The sequence below is a fragment of the Pleurodeles waltl genome, chromosome 9 (genome assembly GCF_031143425.1).
Source record: "Pleurodeles waltl isolate 20211129_DDA chromosome 9, aPleWal1.hap1.20221129, whole genome shotgun sequence".
Classification (NCBI taxonomy): Eukaryota; Metazoa; Chordata; class Amphibia; order Caudata; family Salamandridae; genus Pleurodeles; species Pleurodeles waltl.
Genome location: NC_090448.1, coordinates 667,136,208 through 667,163,042, shown reverse-complemented (window position 1 = coordinate 667,163,042; position 26,835 = coordinate 667,136,208). Strand labels below are relative to the sequence as shown.

General features: G+C 43.4%; 1 long non-coding RNA gene across 1 annotated transcript in view; it reads right to left on the bottom strand.

Moving 5' to 3' along the window:
* Nucleotides 1-26,380, bottom strand: part of LOC138259843 (uncharacterized) — a 138,700-nt gene extending 112,320 nt beyond the window's left edge. Inside the window, exons 1-3 of the long non-coding RNA XR_011198765.1 lie at nt 26,298-26,380; nt 11,708-11,818; nt 1,912-2,054 (exon numbers count right to left, since the gene is read on the bottom strand). This is a non-coding gene — a long non-coding RNA (uncharacterized lncRNA). The remainder of the gene's footprint in view (nt 1-1,911; nt 2,055-11,707; nt 11,819-26,297) is intronic.
* Between the last annotated feature and the right edge of the window lie 455 nt (nt 26,381-26,835).

The window sequence follows — 26,835 nt, the reverse complement described above, 5'->3', positions numbered from 1 at the left end:
ATAATGGTGACTGCCAGCCTTTGGTCTATATCTACTACATTACGTGTGCTAGGTCAATTACTTCTCCTCGGGTTTAAGGTATGCGCCATCCATCTACATTCATCCTGTACTCCAATCCCTACAGATAGCCAGCCAGTTGAAGTTTCTGAAACATTTTCCTCCCTCTTAGATTGGCGCTGTCCGACTTCCCCCAAATCTGGACTCCATCCAGGTTCGTGGGCCTGTGGCTCTGGTTTTTGGATTACTTTTCCTCTTAAATTTGCCAGTAGGGTAAGAGGATATCGCAGTCTAGTTGATTGAGATAACCGTGTACCCCAGTTTTCAAATTGCTGCTTGACTGCCATAATTGATGTACAATTTCACTTGTTCTCCACATTGTCAATGTTTGTTCTGGGTCGTTCAACGAACTGCTGAGGAGGAAACACTATGAGGGTCATTCTGACCCTGGCGGCCGGTGGCCACCAGGGCCACCGACCACGGGAGCACCGCCAACAGGCTGGGGGTGCTCCAATGAGCATTCTGACCGCGGCGGTTCAGCCGCGGTCAGAAGCGGAAAGTCAGCGGTCTCCCGCTGACTTTCCGCTGCTCTTTGGAATCCTCCATGGCTGCGGAGCGCGCTCCGCAGCCATGAGGATTCTGACCCCCCCTACCGCCATCCAGTTCATGGCGGGAAAGCCGCCATGAACAGGATGGCGGTAGGGGGGGTCGCGGGGCCCCTGGGGGCCCCTGCCGTGCCCATGCCAATGGCATGGGCACGGCAGGGGCCCCCGTAAGAGGGCCCCGAAATGTATTTCAGTGTCTGCCATGCAGACACTGAAATACGCGACGGGTGCCACTGCACCCGTCGCACCTTCCCACTCCGCCGGCTCGATTACGAGCCGGCATCCTCGTGGGAAGGTCGTTTTCCCCTGGGCTGGCGGGCGGTTTTACTGGAACAGCCCGCCAGCCCAGGGGAAAACTCGTAATACCCGCCGCGGTCTTTTGACCGCGGCGCAGTAATTTGGAGGGCGGGATCCTGGCGGGCGGCCTCCGCCGCCCGCCAGGGTCATAATGAGGCCCCAAATCTGATTATCGCTGAGATGTCCCTTGCAAATCACAGAGGAAGCATACAATATCTGCCTCAATCCCCAGACCAAGCTTATCCCTATTGACCTTGTCGAAGGCAGATGTTTAATTCATAGAGGCCATATGGAGGAAGTCATTATTTGCCATAGTATATTTACAGTAATTAGGTATAGGTTTCAGAACTGATCTAACTTGTCTAAACCTGATCTAAAATCATTCTACAGATAAGATAAACTACTCTTATCTTTAGCCAAGACGTCAGCTTTGAAAGCCACCCTCCCTATGACCTTAGATAGACCGATAATATTCAGGGTCATCCTTATTCCTCTCTTAAAGACGAGTACTATTATGGATGTGGATCAAGAGGCTGGAATAGCATCTCTAGCAGCGGCACTAATGGAGTTGGTCAAAATATATCAAGAGGTCTATTGCATATAGGTAGCTGGGTACAACATCTGGGCCCGGGACTTTATTAGTCGAAAGGCAACCAATAGCTTTGGTGACTTCCTAGAGACAGAACTTGACTCTAGACAAGCCCTGCATAACCTCAAGGGCAGCACTCAATGACTCGCTTCCAGCCAGCCCACAGATCCCCTCAAAGTGCTCAATCCAATGCTCTGGAGTAATATGTAAGCTAGCATCATCACTGCTATTTGGAACAAACATAGGACTGTTTCCTATACCCCAAAAAAGGGAACTGTTCTTAACTTTGCTTGCATGGAATAGCTGTTGGGTGGGCAGCACACGCCTGAGGTGTGGCCCCTTTAAGGGTGGAGCATGTCAGCTTTAAGGCTGGGTGCTGCACCCTGATGATTGCTCGTCATCAGAGTTCTCTTCCGTAGTCACCTGTTGTTGTACACAGTCTTGTCGTTAACCACCGACTTCCACCTTCCAATCGCTCGCCGTCCTAGTATAGGGTTGTGGCGGATCTCTCCTCCGCATTGGAAGCATCGGGTTCCTGGCTTCTGCATGTCAGTTTCTTCGGTTTTCTTGCAAAAGATAAACAAAGACATTATTCAAACCGCAATCTAGAAAACTGGTAACATTTACAAATTGTATACAAATCAAAGGATAAAATACTTATCTTGTAGAGTCTGTGAACGGACTGGTGAGGTTAACCATTTTCTGGTATTTTCTACAAAAGGAGAATATATATATATATATATATATATATATATATATATATATATATATATATATATATATATATAAATATATATATTACAATTTCTGTACACGTAAGCAAACAGAGACATATTATGGTCATTATAACTTGCACATGATATTTGATTATTATTATTTCTTATGTTACAGGAGATAAACGCTGACTTAAGCGTATGAACCTTATATGAACCTTGATTCTTTATCTAAAGGACTTATGTTATTGTCTACTATATTCAAAGAGTTTATACATTTAGGTAGGTGTTAGAGAAAAACATATAATAGAATACATATATGTGAACAGTATCTCTTGAGATTCTAATCTTGAGTTCTGTGTTCTAGACATATAACATAGCAAAGTCCAACCAACAGAATGCAGCACCTAAAAGGGAAACAGGACATTAGGTAATTCAAAGTGGGACACATACATAGAAAGGAATCACCAGGTATATGGTTAATGTTCTAAGGTTTGTTCCTATGTTTTTTAGAAACTGTTAAGATGACCTACATCCCACACAGTGGAAACTTTGTGCTGGCCTTGGTCAAGATCCGTCCCTTCGTCCAGGTGGGTCAGACGTGACTTCTTTGGAGTCTGTTTTGGTTCGCAAGGAAGTAGGGAACTACGTCATGTCCATTTCACTCCTACAAAAAAGGCATTATGCCTGACAATAACTGGTCGTAGGCCTACTGTTTTAATTCCGTTCTCTCTGCTTTCATAGCTGCTTTAAAAATCTTGGTGGTCGGTTGCAACCTCAGGTAATGATCTAGGGTATTCCTTAAGAGCCTTAAGAAGAGCACGATGCATCTGGGAGCACCTCCTATGAAACCATCTGTATTGTGGTTTACAGCTATGTATGCCAAAGGCAGTTAAATGAACCAAGGCCTGGGTGCAGATCCTCATAAAAGAGTCCATGGTGCAGTGCTTAATTTGCGCTTGTTGTTTCTGGTGCTGAGCACCGGCACTTATGTTTGAGGGCCGGGGCTTATTCTTCGGGCTCAAGCATTTGCTGCAAGCAAGACACATATGGGAAAGACGGATGAAGGGAGAAATGAAAAAGCGTGACAAAGGGAGAAAGTAGAAAGCTGCAAGAGTGAGCAGAAGGGGCAGGGAGTGGCTGTAAATGGATAGAAGAGGCCTGAGAAGGCTTCAGGATTACGCCGCCTCAGTATTCCATGTTCACACATTTAATTGTAGGAGCTGCATGTTTAAGAGGAGGGCTTTAAGCACCGGCACCTTTTTATTTACAAATTAAGCCCTGCCAAGGTGGCAGATGAACTTGAAGTTTCAGAGAGGCATGTAACAATATCCAAATCACAGGATTCAATTAAGTCAGTTAAACATGTTTTGCGGGGCTACTTTGGCCCATTGATATATAGCCCTGACCATGTTAACAATGAACACATTATTTCAAATATCTATGTAAGCAAGGTCTAAAGGCAAACTGATAATTAATGAATTGTGGTCACTATGATGGGATCATGAAATCTGAATGAATTACCAAAATACAAAGAAAAGCTGGAATGAAAACAAAATCAAATAATTGTACTTGCCTCCCCCCTTTCAGTGAAGAATGGGATTGTGGAAAATAAAGCCCCTTCCCGATCTTGACCCATTTTATGGATCAAAGTAAAATCCAAAAAGATTGAATTGAGCCTTTCCCCATGTGTTGGTGTTCTCTATGCAACTTGTGTGCCGAGTTATTACCCTTCATATGATTGAAGACACAAAAGGGTAAATCGCACATATGTATATGAAAATCACATAAAAGAACAATAGGCATGGAAGAGAAGGCCCCTTCCCTGCAGCGCTCAAGGAAACACTTTAGGGTATGAAATAGCCAGAATTACTTTCTGTGGAAGGAGAATTATAAAACTGAACCAGAATGATTTCAGTGATGCGTTTAAAAACAATCTCATAGTGAATGGGGAGACCCACCTGCCAATAGGATGGTTCTACAGTTTAAATCCAAAGAAATCAAAATAGGAAGGCCACTCCTTACTCTATCACAGAGAAGGGAAAGAATAACCACCCCACCCCCCACAAAACCATCTTTCATTATTTCCCAGGGGGCTGGAGTGAGGTCACTCCCCCGATTGAAAACAGGGGCCCTTAGATTAGCATTTGGTGAACTGTGCTACTCAAGAGTCCTCTTGAGGGCCACACGCCAACAAAAAACACACTGCCTGTATGTAAACTGCCCCCGCAGGATAAACCACAGAGTCGCTTTTTCTCCCATGTGTAAGCTAGTAGTCAAAGTCGGGAGACCTTGTTCTATTGCGGAGAGTCTACTATTACAGGAGTCCAATAATTCCTCAACCAAGATTTACATTTTTTTAAAGAATTGATTTAACAAAGATTCTAGCTGGCCGAGTCCATCCACACTGCTAAAGGCCCTACTTTTCACCCAGCCCATGGTTAACCAAAGACCACCACCCCATCCTCCAGATCCAGCAAGAGGCCCCTCAGAATCTACCATGTCCTTGTTTTTCAGGGCTGGGTCTTTTTCTCGCATTTGTTGACCGGGGTTCCGAGCAGATAGTTGTTCGAAAACACAGCTATGGATCTTGACCATCACAATCGGAGAACGGGAAGTCCTTGGGGGCATGCAGGATCTATTATCCAGTGGCCACTGTGAAGTGTCATTTACAGCCAAAGCACCATGGTGCCCACACCCCAGCAAGGTCCCTGCCCCTGGACCAGTGCTTTCTCCTAATCCCAATTCTTCGTTCACCCAGGGTATCTACTCGATTAGGACATCCACAGCATAGGTTAAAAAGTAAATATTAGAAAAGTTTTTACTGCTGTCCTTTCGAATATTAGGGTTAGTAGGGAATGGGAATATTCCACTTACCCATAACGTCCTTTAATAGCCTTAATGTCAGAAACCAGACAAAAGCGATATGGCCCAGCTGAGCCTCATCTTGACTCTGACATGCGCAGACAGGCCAACATGTCCCACACTTCAGCTGCTTTAAAGATGCCTTTGGCAATGGAAGCGAGTGTGCTCTTCAAATTCCCCTGTCAAAGTTGTTCAAGGGAGATTTGTTCTTATTAAAGAAGTTCAGAGGTTAAGCTAAAGATGTCGGTAGGCGCATATCCTTTGGAGAGGTTGGTTAAGATGTCAAGAGCTAAAATGTCTTTGTGACACTAAAGGTAGGATTAACAGCTTGTTGCTCCGAATCTTCTTTACAATAAATTACAGAATGAAAATATTTATATTTTTGCGGTATATTTAATTACAGATCAAACATCTCGAGAAACCAATGGACTTGGACTGTATCAGCTCAGAGAGTGGTGCAACGCTATTACTTACAGGACGGTACATATACAGGAGCCGAAACGCGTATAATGAAATACCCTTTTCTGGAAATGTAAACAATATCAATGCACTAACTGGCATGGACATTCCGGCATTTTAAGTGCCAATTTAATTTCGTTCCCACAACACAACCACGTTTCTCATGTAACAGAAAGAGAAGTTACAAATTTGTTGCAGAAATTAAAGAAAAGTTGGAGTAACTACTGACAGGACCTCTCAAAAAGTAAAGGCTATCTGCTCCAAAATATATTTCCATGAGCAGGTGAGATGACTAACAAACAAATATGAAACCACAGGCAGTGCCCATAAATCAAAACTCCAGAAACTCCTTAAAAATAACAGTGAACTAATTATAAACCAGGAACTTAGATACGCATTAAATGGTAAAACAGTTTAATCACTGAATAAGAAAAATCTTGGATCAAGAGTACTCTTACATACCACAGTTGGGAAATTAAAAAATCTAAAGCAAAGTAAATTCTGGATAATGGACAGTACTTTTTAGAGCATGTTCGCCCACCCCTTCAGTAAACTAACACTATGCATGGCTAATTGTTAGGTGGCACTTTCCCATTTTTGTACACCCTCTTCCCCAACAAAGTTACACAGATCGACAAAGAACTATTAAACATAAAGTATTAATTGAAAAATAAGTGAAAGGAACAATAATCATAATAAACATATATTTCCTATCAGAGAAGTACAGGGACATTATTTTCACTTCACTGAAGCAATGTAGACCAACATTCAAAGTAATAAATTACACATAGAATACTTTTAAAACAGGGACTAAAGTACAGTTTAAAACAAAAGTGTGCATTAGATTTCCTGCGAGAGTCAATGGTCTCAGACTATTTTGAAAACTTACTTAAAACACCATGCTAATAAAATAACAAAATGTTGATTGAATCTCTTAATTACTTTGAAAATCTGCAGATGGAGTCACCACATTGGGCTGGTTGAAGGGACTCAATTTTCTCCCTAAAAGTTTGCAAATATCTCAAACCTACAGAAGACGAGCATTATGCTGCCTTTTAGCTCTAAGACAGGTATTTTAAGTCACTGAATAAACCTACTTTAGTTTAGTTTATTAATTTGACATGTAAATAAATTACAGTGCTATACTTACCCTTTTAAGAATTGTGGTTAATTTTAGTATATTAAGAAATATCTTTGGTATATCTCTCCTACCCATCATTACTTATGAAGAACTATTGGAACGGAAAGGTTCTCTTAATGGTTAAAGGCATGTACCTCTGCTTTGAGTGCCCAGCTATGCTGTTATCTGGATCCCTAATGCTGATTTTCTTTAGACATAGACAAACACAGTTCATGAGTGTGTGCCATGACATAGGCCTGTGTCTTATCCAGGTGACTTGTTGACACCTGTTCGGTATAAGTCAATAAGGACGCTCAATGAAGGACCACACGCCAATTATGAATACAATTTAGCTTTACTAGAATTTCAGGTAAATGTATGCATTTAGCACATCAACAATGGTAGAATAAAAATAGCAATGAAAAGCATCTATTTATATATGAGTACACTACAAAAGAGCATCTATGCATATATATAAGCAAAGAGTTAATTGACAGATATAAGCTTTGATTAACTGTATACCAAAACGCATCATACTACGAAGTTCAGGAAGCAAAATATAAATGAGTTGAATACTTCAGATAAGCTTTGATTTACTGCAATCCAAAATGCATGTTTCGGTTACTGCAGCAGGCTCACACTACTATGTTCAGAAAGCAAAATATAAACGAGCTGAATACTTCAGATTAGAAACACAGTGCAAGCATAATAATCAATCATAATAATAGAGCAGAGAAACAAAGGCTTTTCATCCCTGGGTGGAACTTAACTTAGTTCACGAAATGCTGGGAAGCCCTCTACCGCCCGCTTGGACCTCTCCCCCTCTCAAGCATCACGGTCTCTGAACAGCAAAGAGGGAGGCAGCACTGGGTCTGGAGATGGCAGCTTTCACAACCCCATCTGCGAGCATCAAATCCCTCACCCGCACTTCAGTGCTTAAATAACTCAAGGCTTGGATTCTATCCCCTTCTGGCATTTTCTAGCTATGTTATCAGCACTTGTCTCTTGGCTGCTCTGCCCTTCCCCAGCCATTGTTTTTATTCCATCTTCTCCCTGTACTCACGTTCTCAAGGTTAAGACGGAGTCTCCTACACAAACAAGCTTGAAACTAATATTGTGAACTTTTCCACGTTGTTCGGGTTTCAGCAGGCATCACGCTCATCTACACTGCTCAAGCTAATTAACCCTTCGCGTCACAATGTCTTCCGCACCTTTCCCTATACTGATCAGCCTGTCTCACGGACTGCTGTTTTGTTGGACGAGGAGTGGCACCCAAAGCGCTACCCTTATAGTAGTGAAAGGCTACTGTCTTCACCAAGAGCTAAGCAGTGCAAGTGCTGTGGTGGGAGCATACGGTATAGTGATCAGTAGTTGTGGAAAGGAGCTTTGCACCCTGTGTCACTGGAGCGAGGCCTACAGGCTCACTCACCTTTCTAAAAGTTTTGCTGCTATGTGCTTTACTCACCCTTGGCCTACATCATGTATATGTGGAGTGCTGGGCAACACAGGAGTAATCACGCTGCGCTTGATATATTTATGCCTGGAAAGGGTACAGCACAGGGTTAGAGCAATGCTGTGTAGTATATGTGTGGTTAGTGCATGCATGGGATGTATGTAAGCCTGTGTGAAATACATTACATGAGAGATGTAGTGCTGTGCAGTGTGTGTGCAATTAAAGCATGTACTAGGTGTATGTGTAGTTATGTGAAGTACAACACATGAAGAGTGAACTGTTGTGCAGCGAACACAGTGAGTTTGTGTGCTGGCAACATGTTTGTAAATAGCACACCCTGGTACACACAGAGAAGATACAGTACTGAGCAGTGTGCGCAGCTTGAATGTGTATTCTGTAGGCATGCATGGCTATATTCAAAGTGCATGGAGGTAACAGCACTGGAGGGTTAGTGTGCTGGGACTGTATACTGAGTAGTTGGGCCTGAAATAGTATATTACATGGAGGGCACTAGGCTCCATTTTAAAAATCCCAGGCCTGGAGGAATGGCACCAGGCAGATATGTGTATTCCTGAATTCTTGTGAGCTGGTGGAACACAATGGAGGAAGGGAGGAAGGTATACCTTCCTTTATAAATTAAAAGGCTTCTCTTTGTATCAGTGATGGAGCAGAAGGAAGGGGTCTGGACACATCTCAGGAAAAGAGATGGGGCTGATTAGGGAGTCATAAACAGCAGGGCAAGGAGCCAGGAATTAACCTTTTTAAATCACATATCACTGTGGGTGACATCAAGGTGTGAACTCTGGTGACTCCCATGAATTGTGTTGTGGATCAATCAGCACAGAGTCACTCCTGCTTTGACAGCCTGTCAAGGGGAAAGAAGAAAAGAGGAAGTGGGCACTTCAAATGAAATAAAACTCTACCATAAAACATCAAAGACTCAGACCATAAGGCACATTTTAGTGTCTGTAAAAGTACCATAGGAAGGGGAGGATGAGACATCAAAATTTGACATCTGCCAAACAACTAGGCGGACAGTATGGGGTTGTGACGCTCTGCTAGAGTTCTGCCTGTGACCAGGACTGGGGCAAAGGCCTGCTAGTCTCCCTGCTGGGTGAGGGGACATCACCCAAAAAAACTATGACCACCGCCCCTGGAGGCTGGATCACCGGCACCTGCCTCCTTGCCAAGACTAGTGTGCCCTGTGAGGAAAAGGAGAGCGTTAGAGGAAGCATCGGCCAGTATGAAGCCCTGCTTTGCAGGGTGTGAGGATTCATCTGTGCACTGATGGGGACATATTCCTTGCGCAAGAGTGTCAGTTGGGGACGCCTGTGTGCTAGGAGAGGGCTGCCTTTGTCTGAGCACTGTACAAGACTGGACTATCCCAAACCACACGCTGCAGTGACCCTGTATGCCAGAGGGGGCCACCAGTAAAGTTACTACTGTGAGAAGCACTGAGACTCATAACTGTCTTGGTGATGGTGCAGGTACCTGAGAAGCCTATGCTCGAACCATCCAGTAACTGTGGCAACCCCATTTGCCAGGAAGTCTGTCAATACCAATTTTGCTGAAGGATTTAGGCCACTGCCCGAAGGATAGACTGAGGCTACGTTTGGCGGGTTGGACCCACACTACAATGTAGCTGCCCCTCACTGACAACTGAGGACTGCAGAGACCACCATGGTCGACATAGCACCCTCCCTGGGCTCCAGTTGGGAGCTGAAGAAAGGATTTCCCAAGCGCTTGGTAAAGGCAACTTGCCACTTTCTTTGAAAGCTGCTCCAACAACTTAGAGAACTCGAGCAGCGCCATTCAGGAGAGACATTCTGTGCCAACCAGGTGCTGGCACTTGGCCCATGGACATCCCAACTTTGAGCAGAGTAGGACTCGAAAGTGCTCATACAGAGGGCACCCGCAGCACCTTTGAACACTTTCGCGCAGCAAGAGTGGGTAAAAGGTGAAATGGGCCGGTTGAGCCTTGGGGTACTCGCTGCTAAATCTACTGCAGCACCACAGACACTTTTGACTCAATCCTGAAGAGTCAAAGGGGAACTCTAGTGAGCATTCCTTGGATGCAGCCACAAGTGAATTGGGAATAACCCTGAACACATTACCCAAAGGAGGGTGGTACAGAAATCTGCCTTAATCACAGACAATATATTGGTAACCAAAATATTGTGTTGACAGAATATCATGTACAAAATATTGAGGTAAGTAGATATACTATTCTTAACGCCACATCTGCGTACCTTGATGATATATCCATTGTCAAGGTACATATATGTTGAGTTATATGTTGCAAAACTTTGCTTATCTTAGAAACTTATCTTCACAATACTTTTGTCCTCGCTATTGTTGACACAATATTTTGTCCACATAATATTTTTTAACCAACGTTTTGTCTAAATACCAATTTGCCTGACAACTACTAGAGCCATGACCTCAAGGGGATTGTATTTTGTGCATGCATATCTGTATTCCTTTATACGCGTAGAGTTAGAAATAAAATAGTTATTTTTCTTTTAAAAGCAGGTATTTGACTGGACATTAATTTATTGTTCGTACTGTCTGCACAATGAGTTATGAGTCATTATCACTGACCTGTATCTACACTCCTCTCTGAGGGAGCCTTTACTACTCTACCATAGCTAACACTGACAGCCAAGTGCAAAAGAGGTACTTGGCCCAGTTGCTCAGAATCCATTATAGGTGAGACCCTGGAACATGAGAAGTAAAAAGCCCCAAACCCCAGTATCCCCTGCATGCCCCGTGGCCCTCTGAAAGGGGTTCTGACAAATATGCTACATATTTTATATGTTAATGTATTTACCATTTAAGTTTATGTAAAGTAAGCAATGTTTATTTAATACCACCTTTTTTTTCTTTTCATGATTTAATTGATTTTAAGTGATATTTTTTCAGTGTAATAGTTTTTCTATTACTATGCTTCCATTAATTTTCAATTTCACTTTAAATGTATTTGCCTTAATGTGTATTTCCTCTGTGAAAATAAAAACAACACATTGGGTAGCCAGAAGTCTAACGTGCTTTTAATGCAAATATACTAAGCAGCACAGCAAATAATCAAGAGACAATTATCATTTCAAGTTACCAGAAGTCTTGCCTCAAAATGCTAAAAATAAACATAAATGTTAATAGTTTATATACATCATTTCCACAATTCAACTCTGTGGAGCACAACCAAGTGACAGAAACGTGTTACCTTTAGTAAAATGCATCTAATGATCAGGTTGCAGGACCTTGTCATTACGAAAATGGGAGACTTTCCTGAAAACCAGATACACTACATGAAACAAATTGATGACTTCATTCAGTTCTTAAAATCATGCTTTGGATTGCCAGTATCGAAAGCGATACTACGCTTTAGTACAAGATGCAACAAATTTGCAAACATACTAACTCAAAGTTAGGCTTCTAGGCTTACCAGAGTCGTGAAACTTAACCGCATTTAGACTAAAGGACACATCAAATTAATAATTGAACCACTTCCGTACTTAATTATAAAATATATCAACGTCCATTGCGATACACAGGTGCAAAAGGACTTTGAAATCAAAGTAATAGGAATACAAATGTATGTTTTCATACCTCCTTATAGTTTTTCAGTTATTTGGTCTCCTTTGACGTGGTTTCTCAGCATTGGATTTTCTATTAATTCACGTACTGCAATCCAAAATGGTTTCCAAGAAACCTTGTTCTCTGAAAAGGAGACAACTATTACAAGACAAGGACAACAAATGAGGAAAAGATAGTTTGACTCTGTGCACTCTCCTTTTGTACCATCTTTACTTTGAATCCTAGTAAATTGTTTATATTTTGTGTTTAGGGAATGTAGACATTATTTTACCATATCCCTATGTAGTGTTTTTAATCATGTCAGGGGTATAAATATCAGAATAAAAGGCTAATTTTTACCCCTAGCCATTTTTAACTTTTTCTATACCAATCCTTTCTTTCACGACTTGACCGGCTTCACACCATTTGTCAAAAGATCTCCGGCAAAGAGCCCCTTTGTGGGGCCCGTCAGGCATTGCAGTGCCGGCCTGACGAGGAGCATAGCCCCATGATGAAGCATGTCACCGGAAGGGGAGTGAGGGCTCTTGCTTTGAGCATATTGCTTCCCCCTTTTTTGGAAACCTTGGCCTAGTAAACCACAACCCTCTCCTTTTTTAGTTCTTTTTTCTCGTTTTGGAACTGTGTGTATATATTGTTTGGATATATTATTGGGAGACATACACACTGGACCAGGAGTTACTTTTTCTCCGAATCTCCCACTCTGCCCCTCCTTTATGAATTTGATGATATCCATAGTTATTACCTAAAGGGGATTTGGGGTACAGCTTTAGGCAACCTAGTTATTTTTTTAATGAAATAATTGTGTAGGATCTGTAAAGAGTCAAATTTCTCTAAGCCCATCGCTCATCACTCATCATAATTCAGAGCACTTTACTCCACCTTTGCCTGATAAGTATCTAGAAGTACTTCAGAGGACCAACCCCATGGGAATTGAATCTCAATACTACATAAATAAATTTGCAAACATTCTTAAGGTTCTTCCATTTAAACATTTTTGGGGGGGATATAAGAGTTAGCTATTACTGTTATTCTCCATTTATTCGATTTTGGGTTGAAATGTTTCACTTGTATCAAAATCCTGTTCAAGCTTGTGTAGTGTGGGCTGACTGTGATTAACATAAATGAATGATCATTTATAAAGATGGTTGTGTTCACTATAAAGCTTTCTTTTCTATACCCATTTGTTTATATCAAACCCTTGCACAGTCTCCATTGTTAAGAATTGAAATTGTTTCAATTATTATTTCCAGAACAGACAAAGCTTCCAAAGACAACCTCAAAATTGCCTTTTTGATAACCATTAAAGGATGTTTCAAAGTTGAGAAAAGCTATCTGTGAAACAAAATACTTCCAAATAAGCACGAGTAGCTCAAATCCTTGTTTGATTGTACCTACAGCCTGCCTAAAACATACTTTGGTATCAGATTCTTATTGGAAAGCTGGTAGCCTGTCTCTAAGTTATCTCCTTTCTTATAATCAATACTACTATAGTTTTTCTCCCCAAATCAGGCACTATAAAGGTTTTTAAAGGTTTTTAAAATGTGATTAGAAAGATAAGTCAAAATGGTCTATCCACAATGGTGAGACATGGAGAAAGAAATCTAGTAGAACTAAATCAGAATCCTTGGCTTTATCTCTTTTTTGTGCTTGGAACTCTTATTAAATGTCATCCTTATCAAATGATCTAAAGTCTTCCAGCCGTGCAAGAATTAGAGGGTCTTGTTCTTGTGCATCAACTATTGAATATTTTTAGGGAACTGACTAAAGAACTGAAAACAACTATTATGGAGCATTTAGTCAATATGTGATACTCTAGGATATACTGAGAGCACCTTATCCCTTTAGCTTAAGTTATCTAAAAGCTGGCAATTTTTTCTGGTTGAAGCTGTTGTTAATGATTTCCAAATGTCTTCTGTGTATTCATTCCACTGCCTTTTAATCAGTCTCTTATATTCAGTCCTTTATTTGTGCAAAGAAGGGGTTCACGGAGCACTGATGTTTCCTTGCTATTTTAATTAATGCTTCCCATGCAGTCCCACAATTTTGTTGTACCTGTCCCGCTTTTGTTTTTCATATTTGTTCTGAGAATGCAAGTAAGCTCTAAGTCTACCATTTCTAGTAGGATGATAAACTGGTTCACACATTTCAGTGAAGGTCCAGCAGAATAGTTTTGCAATAGATCAAATTAAGGGAGAAGTTTGCTGTATATGAATGGATAGCTCTCTTTTGGCCTATACCTTATCCCAGAGGACCTTACCACATTGTTCCTTACTGTTGGGTTTCTAATGTACTGGATTGGGCAAATCATTGTCTGACTTCCATTTATCATTAACAAAATGGAAGGTTGCAATTACTGCATCATGATTACTCTAAGTATATGCCTACATTTGCAGGTCCTGTATACCTTTCCAGTCACTTACATCTATCATGTAATCCAGATATGACTGAGATGTACTTCTACGAAGGTTGTGTATGGTGAAACTCCAGCACTAAGGTCCAAATGTGTGTTTAACACTGTTAACGATTCGCAGTGGGTCGCAAATGCACCTGCATCATCAGTATTCATTAGGCAGGTCACAATTTCGACCCATTGTGAATGACTACAATCACAGCGATGGTGGCTTGCTGGGGTCAACAGACCACTATGTCTGTGACTGCTTTTTAAACAAAGCTTTTCTTTTTAGTAATGCAGCCTGTTTCCTTAAAGGAAACCGGGATGCATTACTAAAAGAAAGCTAAAAAGTTTTCTTTTCATTTTTTTAAGAGTATGCAGTGGTCCCTGGGACCACTGTCTGCTCTTCAAAAATGTTTGCACCTCCATTCGCAAAGGGAAAGGGGTGCCTGGGGGACCCCTTCCTGTTTGCGAATGGGTTAGTTACCACCAACTTGAAGTAAGTGGTAACTGCGATTGTTTTGCGACTGCATTCCCAGTCACAAAGCAATCATACATGGCCCTTTGAGGTGCTATTAGGAAGAGACGCCCTTGGTACGCCCCTTCCTAATAGCAAGTTACAATCCCTATTTTGTGAGTCGGTAACAGGTTAACAACACGCAAAATAGGGATGGTACATGGCACGTACATACATTTATAGGAGCTTCATACATCTGGCCCTAAGTCGCCATTGAGAACCGCACGGAAAAGGTGACATATATTCTGTAAGGACATAGCAAACTCACCAAAATGTATTTCAGCTGGGTGACTCAGTTTTTTCCTGGAAAAACAAATAACATCTAGAATCTTTTCTATTCGGTATAGAGTAGCTGCTTTCTTATCTGTGTGATTAGGCCAATTGTATATATTATGAAAAATATAACATTGATCCATAGAATCCAGTGAATGTACTACTTGCATTCCATTACTCGTACTGTTTAGTTAATCAAAAGAACTAATTCGTTTTGTTCAATAAAGACTGTAGTCCAACTGAGATTCCATTAAGTGTTCATCACTGAAACTAGTAGAAGAACCCTAATTATGAAACCAGGTGGCTCTGAGGTCTCTTGAAAGCAAATGATTTCAAACTTAGAAATGTGCAAAATCCATACTTCATGGATTTTCGCCTCCAAACCACCAATACTCCATGTTAAAATTAAGCCTAAGCCCCTCCTATCAGTTAATATTAGAGGAGGGCCTTCCAAGTTGATTGAATCATGTGAACCTTTAGCTATTGGGCTAGAGCAATAGGGCAAAGCAAATGAAGAATATGGCCGTGATTCAACATTTTCACTGCAAAAAGCTACAGATGAAATGGACCCTCATTCCGAGCACAATTCCACTGAGAAACAGAATCAGAAACCAAAGAATGTTCAGCTGCTGGTTGTATGGAGGCTGAGATCAAGGAATTCAAGGGCCGCTATTCATGTCAGTTCATTTTTTTCTTTTTTCTTTTTTAGTTTATTCGGTCTAAAATTAGGCCATTAAAAAGGATAAAACAAACCATACATACAAGATAAAACAAGGATCATAACCATCACAGAGGAGAAAAGAGAGGAGAAAAAAAACCAAATACAATTTAATACACTCCTTGTCCAACAGACCAAATGTTAAATGATACTCCTTAGTTGATACCTCCTAGCTTATTGGATACCATTTGTCAAAACAGTTTAAAAGGGAAACAGATAGTATACTAAATCTTTTCTGATGTTATAAAACTGTTCTAATGCAAATTATGCATAAAAAGTGGTTCATGGTACTTCATAAAATAGTTTGTGCTTGCAATAATTAAAACATTAAAAAGGGTACCATAGGGTTAACCTAATTTCTTGAATAAATAATTCATGGGAATTAAATCTTGCCATTTGCAAAATGCTATATGCTACGATACTATGAGTCAATTAAATGGGAAGACCCAATAAAAAACACAGACAAGAATAAAATCTAATATCAGAGGTAAAACAACGCAGATAATCATATTTAAGTTCCCTAACCGTCTGAAATCCTCATCCACTAGCTGCTGGACCTCTCTTCAGCCAGTAGACTAGGATCTAAAATAGTCCTACTACGAATTGTCCATGCTGCTGACAGATATTTGGAAACAGAGCTTACTATCAACGTGGAGGTATCATATTTGCATAATCTGTAAGCACTAGCTCGATCATGCAATAGCAATACCTTGCACAAGGGGATAATCCACTTTCCTCTAGGACATTTATACAAGGGGCAGAAAAATAAAACATGGTCAGGAGTTTCTTTACATAAATGGCAGTTTATGCATTTATCAGACGTGGGACTGTTGGTCGACCAACGGGCAGTAAATCTATTAACTGCTAATGTTCCGTATCTGAGCTGAAGGAATAAGGCTCGGGCACGTGCTGGTATGGGGAGATCCAGGAAATTCTCAGGCCGGGGTTCGTGTTTGACCAGCAGGAACTCTGCTGTCAGCCGCCCTGGCCCTTTACAGTGAAATGACTCATTGTAAGTTTTTCCCCAATATCACTCTTTGATCAGCATTCTAGCGTTCGCAGGAATCATCTCTGGATTCTCCCAATAATGGGAGAAGCCCAGATTAACCCAGGCTGATTTCATCTCCCTCAACCAACGAACGTTTTCCCATCCCTGGAAAGGTGGTATAAGGTCTTTGATTGCTGACCTAAAGGGCACGAGTTCTTCCGTTTTCCATAGTCGGACCCAATATAGAAGTGGCCTTAAGCTTGCTGTGTCTTTAATACTATTTATGCCCAGGTCTAATCTTAGGGGAATCATCGGCGTGCCCTTCCCAAGCCTAAATATGTGTCTGAAATATTTTTTTTCTTTGGTTTGGAGGGTATCCAATTGTCTGTATGAACCCCAGAGTTCCGCTCCGTACAAGGCAGCAGCACGGATTTGGACTTTATAGATTTTGGAAAAATAGGGATCAGAGGGGGGCTTACTATAGTATTAGCCTTTCGTTCTAGCACTCCACCTCTTTGGCTAATAATAAGTGCCCCTTTTCTTATAGCTGCATCCCAACTGCCCTTATCCGATAATCTGATACCCAGATAATCGTACTCCGTTACCCTCTCCAAAAGGACTGAATCCATCACTTGCTTTTGTTTTCTTATTCGGGGTGCTATATATAATAAGTTTTGTTTTCTTAGCATTGATATCCAGCCCGTAATCTCTGCAAAATACACAAAACTGATTGACCAAATTTTAAATTCCCATGGAAGTTTTGGCCAGCAGGATAGTGTCATCCGCATAAAGCAGGCATGGCATTTTATTCCCGGCCAACTTAGGGGAGTCATTGGTACAGTTTGCTAGGTAATTGATGCAATTGTTTATATATAGGAGGAAAAGGGTAGGGGCTAGGACACAACCCTGTCTGACTCCTCTTTCAGGGGCAACTGGATCTGTTAAATCGCCATCCTTACCACTCCTGATTTGTGCATAGGTGTTCTCATGTAGTCGGACCATAAGTTTCAGAAGACCTTTGGGGATGCCCATGTCGGCTAATGTCAGCCATAGCTGGTTCCAAGGGACCAGATCAAATGCGGCTCTAAGGTCAATGAAGACCACATACAGGTTACCCCCTCCTACTTCCACAGTCTTCCCTTTCATTGTTAGAAATCTTAAGACTTGATCTATGGTACTAACAGCTTGCCTAATCCCTGCTTGCAAATTAGAGATGGCATTGGTTTCTAGAATCCATTCTTCGAGATGAAACAGGACTTGCTTTGCAAAAAGTTTTTGAAAATTGTCAAGCAAGGAAATTGGACGATAATTGGCAGGGTCCGAGGGGCTGCCTTTTTTAAAAATACGAACTATCTCCACTCCCTTCCAGGAGCTCGGGACAGGCGCTCCTGCACCAACTACATTAGAAACCAAGTTCAGGTATGGGGCCCATATATCCGGACTTGTTTTGTACAGGTCACCTGGGATTTTATCAAGGCCTGGGGCCTTTCCCCATTTCAGTGAAACAATTGCAGCCTTGGTTTCTGCCAGGGTGAATTTGCTTGTAGGGGCCTCCAGGGTCATAATATGGTTCAGTTCCCAGGAAGTAACATCTGTGGGCCCTGAATATAATCGGCAAAAGTGATCTGTCCACTCTATAGGGAGTATAGAGGCACCAGGGAGACGGTTAGGTTCCCCACTAGCGTCGGCAACCAGTTTCCAGAATCTTGAAGTATCATTAACTTTTGCAGACTCCAGAAGGGAAGCCCATCTAGACTCATCCCATCTCCTATGGGCCCTGCTAAGTTCCTGTTTATAGTCTTTCCTTGCTTGCTTTATATGCTCTGTCTGGCCCCCTCATAGAGCTCTCAGTAGTTTGTGCTGTGCTTCCCTGCGTGCGGCACTAAACCACCTTGCGTTACACTTCTTTTTTGCTTTACTAGCAATCTCTTTGGTAAAAATGTGTTTTAAAGAATTGAATAAATGTGTATGGGCTGCTATAAGCCCTTCACCATCTTCTGAAAGCAGGGACATGCGCTCCATTTGGTCAGCCAACAGGGTATACAAAGATGTCATAGAACCTAAGTCAGTGCTCACAGATTCCCATTTGACATTTCGTCTATTATTTGTCAGTACGAGCTGTTGATCATAGATCTTAGGACAAGGAGCTTCAAGTAGAGGTAATAGACCCCTAACTGATAAAATCAGTGGCTCATGATCACTTTCCTCATGTTCTGAAATCTTCATGTCAGCCAAATGACCGCACAACCGAACGTCAAGCAAAATATAATCTATCTGGCTCATCTGGGCTCCACGCCTGAATGTAGGATGAAGATTAACGTCCGAACGGGAACAACCGTTACAGGCCCGAAGACCATGTGCCAGTGTGATGTCCACGACTTGGTGTGTCAATCTGTTCCTTCTCGGTCTTTTGCTCAACACCAATTGAGGGATACCCCAATATGCGTCCTCTTCTTTATATAGTTCCTGGGCCAACGAGTAGGGCTCAAAGGTAACATTAAAATCCCCTGCAATAAGAATAAAGTGGGAGGAGGTTTTGCAGGAGAGGAAACTATCCAAAATAGTCAAAGGTCTGACTCATATTTGCTGCCCAGGCTCCTGTTGTAGATGTTAATTATTAGGAGCGGTTTCTGCTTAAGGGATGGTATTGTTAGACCCATCAGATCAGGACAGCCCATATCTACTGCTTCAACCCGACATTTGAGGGAGCATCTGAGCCACATGAGCATCCCGCCTGTAGGTCTCCCGGAGGTCGCCTTGCGTGCTGGGACCCAATAGCTTTTGAAACCAATTCTATATTTGGGCTCCATTGTCCACGTTTCTTGAAAAAGACATATTTTGTGTTCATCTATAAATTTGCCCCATTCAGGGATACCCATTTTGTTCTCCAGCCCTGTGATGTTCCAGCTAAGAACTGTGTTTAAACCATCTGTTCTACCTTGGAGAGTTTTAACCGTAAAGTACCCTCTAGCAAATGAAGTGCCCTGGGGGGGTTTGGTACCCCTTTCAATCATAGCTAGACTATCCTTGGTTAGATTTTCCATTACATTGTCCCCCGAAGTGTTACTCGCCCCATTTAGGACGGGGCCTGGCATGGTTGATTCAAGTACCCGGAGAGATGGGGTAGACCCACGGTTGTTGGAACCTATTGATTCCGGGGCTGGGTTACTCTCATGAGCCTCGCCCTCTTTGCTAGCTCCCCAAGTACAGATCTCCCTACTCTGACCACAAAGGGAAGGAGGGAGGCTATTTTCCATCCTGGAGAATTCTGTCTGGGCTGGTGAGAGGATTAGTGTGTGGCCTCTGATGTCTACAGTAAGAGTCTGATCAGCCTCAGGACTACCTATTCCTGTTCCTTGTGTTCCAATAGTTCTGGATACAAGATAATTCTTATCCCAATTTCTAGTTCCTTGAGGCTTAGGTGGGCCATACGCAGGACTAACTTTTAGTCAATCAACTTCAGAAAGAGAGGGTGAAAGGGAGCTACATCCTATCTGGGGGGCAAGCTGCGTCTGATAACTATTTCATCTTTTTTAGGGCATCCAACGGGATCCTGATTTGGATTAGTATGAAAGTGATCATCTCTCCCAGGACTCTGTGCTCTAAAGGCATACCATTTCCTCATTTACCAGCGCCAAGACACCCTCTAGTAATCGGGTAGTTTGAAAGTATATTAGCATTAACATTTGGATATTAGTTTTAATCTCCAAAATATAACTTGATTCCAAGTTACTTAGAATTTGTGGCACATCCTGATTAGCCAATTCAACTGTGATGTCACTCTTTCAGTGCAATCCTGTTAAATTGTTATTTAGTAAATTGAAATTATATTCTCTCTGACTGTTGAGAAGCAAGCCCTAAAACACAAAGCAAGTAGATTGCTCTGTTTAACAAAGTCTCTTTATACGAATGATCCCCTGACAGTCGAAAGCTATGACTCCTTCAAAATATAGGCCCAAATTTAAGAAGGGCCTAGCATAACTATTGCCATTTTAAGCTAATGTGGCGATAGTGTGGCAAAAATGCCACGCCATTTTTACAAAGCGGTGCAATGCACGTATTGCGCCACTTTGTAAACCCTTGCGCCACATTATTCCTGTGTCAGACATAATGTATGCAAGAGGGGCATTCCCCCACTAGGTGGCCGACAAAAATGATGCAGTGGAATCTATGAGATTCCACTGCGCCATTTTTAGCGGCATTTTTAATGCCTGCACAGAGCCGGGGTTTAAAGGAGACACATCATTATTTTTAATGGGGCTCTATATACTTTGCAGGATTAGCGCCACATTTTTGGGGCTTATCCTGCAAAGTACAACAATAGCATCAAAAATTATGACGCTATTGTCCTTCACCTGTGCTATGGTGAGCTGTATGTTAAATAAGGCGCACAAATGGTGGAATTAGGGGGGGGGCGAAATGGGACACAAGAAAAATGGCCCCTAATGACATGAAGCGCCACTTTTCTTAAATTTGGGCCATAGTATTACCTCCCAAATCTCTCTCAAAAATACATTGTTTCCTATTTAGTTAAGGTAAAGACCCTCTTGCCAATCTAAAATATGTGATCTTTGAATTGTACATCCCTTGTTCTTGCCCCACTATTTAGTGATTTCTCCCCTAGAAATTGTAAGCAAAATAATTTGGGAGTAAGTAGAATAGTGTATATAATGCAAATCACCACATATGATTCCTTCTGATGTGGAATGAGAAGCAAGGGGGTAGGCAGGAAGTATATGGTCACAAAGGAAGAGTCACAAAGGAGAGTGCAAAGCTAGCAGAAAACACTTTGCGGGCACTCTAGGAAAGTAAGAACATGTGTCACAAGCTGCACACTTCCTGGCATTGTCTTTACTCACCAAGTCCCTCCCCTGATAGGAATCAGGATTTGGCAGTGGGATGTGATCACCTAGTGCTTCCACTAGGTTCTAGGGATTTTGGTGGTCATGTGATGGGGATGGTCTAAAGTGCATGGCTTGGTCCCCACCAATGAAAAGGCATCATTTTTGGTGGGGCGCCTTTCAACAGAACAGATCAAACCAAGGTCAATGGGAGCCCTTGCAAGGAGGCTCTCATTGACTTCGGTTTGATCTGTTCCTGTTATGGGAACTAGGCTCAAACACACAAGTAGCACAGGCCCTCATTCTGACCTTGGCGGGCGGCGGAGGCCGCCCGCCAAAGTCCCGCCGTCAGGTTACCGTTCCGCGGTCGAAAGACCGCGGCGGTAATTCTGACTTTCCCGCTGGGCTGGCGGGCGGTCGCCTTCAGACCGCCAGCCAGCCCAGCGGGAAAGAGGCTTCCACGATGAAGCCGGCTCGGAATCGAGCCGGCGGAGTGGAAGCTGTGCGACGGGTGCAGTTGCACCCGTCGCGTATTTCACTGTCTGCGCAGCAGACAGTGAAATACATGTAGGGGCCCTCTTACGGGGGCCCCTGCAATGCCCATGCCAGTGGCATGGGCACTGCAGGGGCCCCCAGGGGCCCCGCGACCCCCCCTACCGCCATCCGGATCTCGGCGGTCCGACCGCCGGGATCTGGATGGCGGTAGGGGGGGTCGGAATCCCCGCGGCGGTGCAGCAAGCTGCGCCGCCGCGGAGGATTCAATGGGGCCGCGGTACACTGGCGGGACCCCGCCAGTGGTGCCGGTCCGACCGCGGCTTTACCGCCGCGGTCGGAATCCCCATTGGAGCACCGCCGGCCTGTCGGCGGTGCTCCCGCGGTCCTCCGCCCTGGCGGTCAAAGACCGCCAGGGTCAGAATGACCACCACAATGTGTTTATTGACACAAGTTGGGCAATGCTGGGTGCTAGGAATTTTGTTGTTCCTTACGGATTCTGGAAGTTTCCTTCACAGAAATGACATAAAATTGCATGATTTCAGGCAACGTGTGGGGTGAGGGTTTCAGGGTACTATGAGTAAGAAAAGCTTGTAGGAGCCATGCAAGCCACACCACCTGAGAATCCGAATCCCCTGGTTGTCTAGTTTTCAAAAATGTCTGTGGTTAGTAGGTTTCCATGGGTGGTGGCTGAGAACGGCCTCAAATCCCACAGCTTCCTCGATTGCCAATCTCTCCATGTACAACTTTAGGAACTTTTGTGTCAAGATCTCTTGGCCCACCCACACAAGTGAGGTACCATTTTTATCAGTAGACTTTTTGGAGTGCTGTGTGATAGGAAATTTGTGCCTCCTCACAGATTCCAGATGCATTCCTCACAGAAATGTGAGGAAAATGTGTGTTTTAGTCATAGTTTGAGGTTTGCAGAGCATTTTGGGTAAGAAAATTGTGTGGAATGCATGCGAAGCACACCACCCTGGACTTCCCCAGATGTCTAGTTTTCAGAACTATCTGGGTATGGTAGTTTTTTCAGGTGGCAGCCTACCCAAATCCAAAAAGTGCAGCCGTTCACCTTAGCAAGTGGGACAATAGTGTGAATTAGTCACATTCTTGTGGCTCAGATATGAAAACAACACCCAAAAGAATCAAATGTCCTCGGATGCTTTAGTGAACAGGGGAGCAGAAAGACTCTTGAGGTTTTAGGAGTGAGGATGGGGCCTGATGTTAGGATGGGTACAACCCACCCTATTATTTTATTTATATATATATATATATATATATATATATATATATATATATATATATATTTCTGTCATACAATGGGTTTTGTGCCCCCCCAAGGGGCAAACTGGGGGCACACCTCCTGTCTGACCCTGGGGGGGCAGGTTTGTTCCTTTTGGGGTTGGGTGGGTTGTGGCCAGTGCCAGAGAGCAACACTTGCACCACTTTCTTTTGCCCCAAAGGCAAAATCCCTTGTGTCAGGTGGATTTTTACCCCCCTGGGGGAAAGTCTGGGGAAACCTCCCCAACTGGCAAAGGTCTCCTATCTTCTCCAGTGGGGCAGAAAGATGCAATTGACCCCTCTGGGTAAAGGGCATATCTCGATGCCAGGATAAGCCGCCCCATTCTTTTGTTTATTTTAGCACCATTTTGAAATCCCTGGTGTGTAGTGGGGTTTCTGCCCCCTGGGACGGGGGTAACAGATTGGGGTGAATACTCTGTCCACCCACAAGGAGGAGCAGAAAGTCTATTTGGTCCTGGGATGTGGGGGAGCATGGGCCCATTCCCAAGGGATCCACTCCCCCAAAAACATACTGCATGAATTCAGTCCCTAGTGTCTAATGGGCTTTAAGCCAAGGGTGGGAGATCAGGGGAAATTAACACTATCTGCCCCTTTGGGCAGAAAGACTGTTGTCACATTTAGTTGGGATGGGGAGAATAGCCACACCCATGGTTGGCATCCCCCACCCCTATTTTTCTATGAAAAAAAATCCCAGTTGTCTAGTGGGCTATCTGATTCCCCAGGGGGCAAACTGGGGATACTTACCCCCATCTGCCACCTCGCGGACGTAGTAAGACTGTTGCCCCATTTATTTTGGGTGGGGGCATGGCCATATCCATGCTGGGCAGTGTGCACTGCTATTTAAAAAAAATAAAACCACTCCTGAGTGTCTAGTGGTCTTTCTGTCCCCTGGGTGACAGATCAGGTGTAGATACCCCATCTGCTATTTAGTTGCAGTGGGGGCATAGCCATGCCCATGGTGGACAGCCTCAACCCTTCTATTTTTTTAAAAAACGTTCCCTGGTGTCTAGTGGGGTTTCTGCGCCCTGGGGTGGCAGATCAGGGTAATTACCCAATTCACTCCCCAAGAGGGGCATGAAGACTGTTGCCTGGGGTGGGGGGAATGGCCATGCTCATGCTCGGCAGCCTCTACCCTTATATTTTCATTAAAATAATAAATACATGTCTGTTGGGTTTTGTGTTCCACCCTCCCGGGTGGCAGATCAGGCTAATTATCCCTGAACTGCCCCCCTATTTCAATAAAAAGAAAAAATCCCTGGTGGCTATAGGGATTTCTGCCCCACAGCGGCACAGATTGAGGTATTCACCCAATCTGAACCCCTGGGGGGCTAGAAAGACTGTTGCCATATCCATTATGAATCGGGGAATGGGTTGGGCAGAACCCACCCCTATATTTTTACTATGGTGTCTAGGGAGTTCTCAGCCCCCTCAGGGGACAGATTGGGGGTAATTATCCCCACTGCCCCCCAGATGGATAGAAATATTGACAATTTCAAGGAGGAGTTGGGGGAGCACAAGCCCTGGCATAAAAGCTGCTCCCCTATCCCTGGGGTCCGGTGGGTTGATCACTTCTTGGTGATCACTCTCCTGCGGCAATTCCCAAGTAGGGATCCACTGGGCAGAGGTACCATTGGAAAGGGGAGACTCTCCTCTTTCCAGCAATACCTTTCCTGAGAGAATCAGTGCTTGGGGGGGACTGAGATATGACCCCAAGCACTGATTTAATGAAAGTAAAAAGAGCTCATTGACACATTAGCGCTCCCTGATCGTCCTTACAAGTAAACAAAAAACACCCAGGATGCTTGGAAAACTCCTCCCAAGCAAACTGAGCTGCAGAAGAAAAGGAGGAAACCAGTGGCAGCTGGCAGCAAAATAAATTGGAGGGGGCGCAAAAATCTACAACAACATACACACATAACACAACACAACATACACACATAACATACATTACATACACAAATGCCATAACTTACACACATAACATATATAACATACACCCATAACATGCACACCAATATAAATATTAAAAAAACACTTACCTTACTTGATATCCTACACAACATCCTCGTTCTGCAGCACATCCTCGGAGCGCGAAGCCCACAGCCAACTCCCTCATCCAATCATGACACTAATTTCATGCTGCAAAGCAGCATGAAAACGTGTCTTGATTGGCTGAAGCGGCTGGCTCCACGCTCCAAAAGGCACTGTATGCCAGTGCCTTGTATCCAACCCAGCTGTCCAAGACAGCCAGGTTGTAGAGATTGGAAATGCGCATGTTGGCTTGGCCATAGCAAGGTAGCTGGTCAAAACTATGTGCGCACTTCAAACAAAGGGGCCACTCCTCACTGCTGGCAATAATTGGCAGCAGTGATGCCCTGGCCCCGCCCTGCCCTCACACTTTATTTGCTGGCAGAAAAGATCAAAAATAAAATTGTAATAAAATAATTTCATTACCATTTTATTTTTTATGTTTTCTGCACAGCAGTGCTCCTACAGAGGAACCTCCACTCGAGGAAACCCTCTAGCGCAAAGCACAAGAGGGCCCTTTCTAACCCTCCCCAGTGTCGGCCAATGGCCGACACTGACACTGGGGACGGACTGCTACCATCGGCCATTGGCAGACAGCTGCATTTGTGGGGTAATATGTGTTTTAAGCCGAACCTGAAAAACAGTGACAGAGCATGATGTTGTAATGTATGTATGTATTGAAAGTAGAATGTCACAGTAAGGTTTGGTGTTCTTGAATGCTGTAGAGTTCTCTCAACAGTCAGTTGGCAGATGACAGCTGGCTGGAGAGGGAGCACTGCCGGTGTCAATACTGGTACGCGAATGAATCAGTACAAAGAATACCACCACGAGGAAGGTATCTTTATTTGTAACACTGCTGACCAGCTCCAGCCTTGGAAAGAAACATTGACGGAAGAAAAAAGTCAGTGCAAGGACCCAAGAGGAAACTGATGAAGAGACCGAGCAAATAAAATGACATAGGCACTAAGGCAAGTGACGCTATGACGTGCTGACTGCATATTAATCAAGCAATAAAGGGTAGGTCTCACTTAAATAAACTGAAGGATCATACTTGCGGTCGGGAGCCTAATGCATGCAATTGCTGTGTGGTGCGGACACCGCTGGCATGAGAGAGAGCTGAGAGCACGAGCGAGCGTGAGCACAAAGACCTCTGGGAGGAAACAAGCTCAAATTCCTCTTGAAAGGCACGTAAAGAGACGCAGTGATGGCCATCTTAACCCCTTCGCTGCCAGGCCTTTTCCCCCTCCTGTGCCGAGCCTTTTTTTGGCTATTTGGAGCAGTTCGCGCTTAGGCCCTCATAACTTTTTGTTCACATAAGCTACCCATGCCAAATTTGCGTCCTTTTTTTCCAACATCCTAGGGATTCTAGAGGTACCCAGACTTTGTGGGTTCCCCAGAAGGAGGCCAAGAAATTAGCCAAAAAAGAGTGAAAATTTCATTTTTTTTAAAAATAATTGAAAAATTGGCTGCAGAAGAAGGCTTGTGGTTTTTTCCCTGAAAAGGGCATCAACAAAGGGTTTGCGGTGATAAAATCACCAGCTTCCCAGCTTTCAGGAACAGGCAGACTTGAATCAGAAAACCCAATTTTT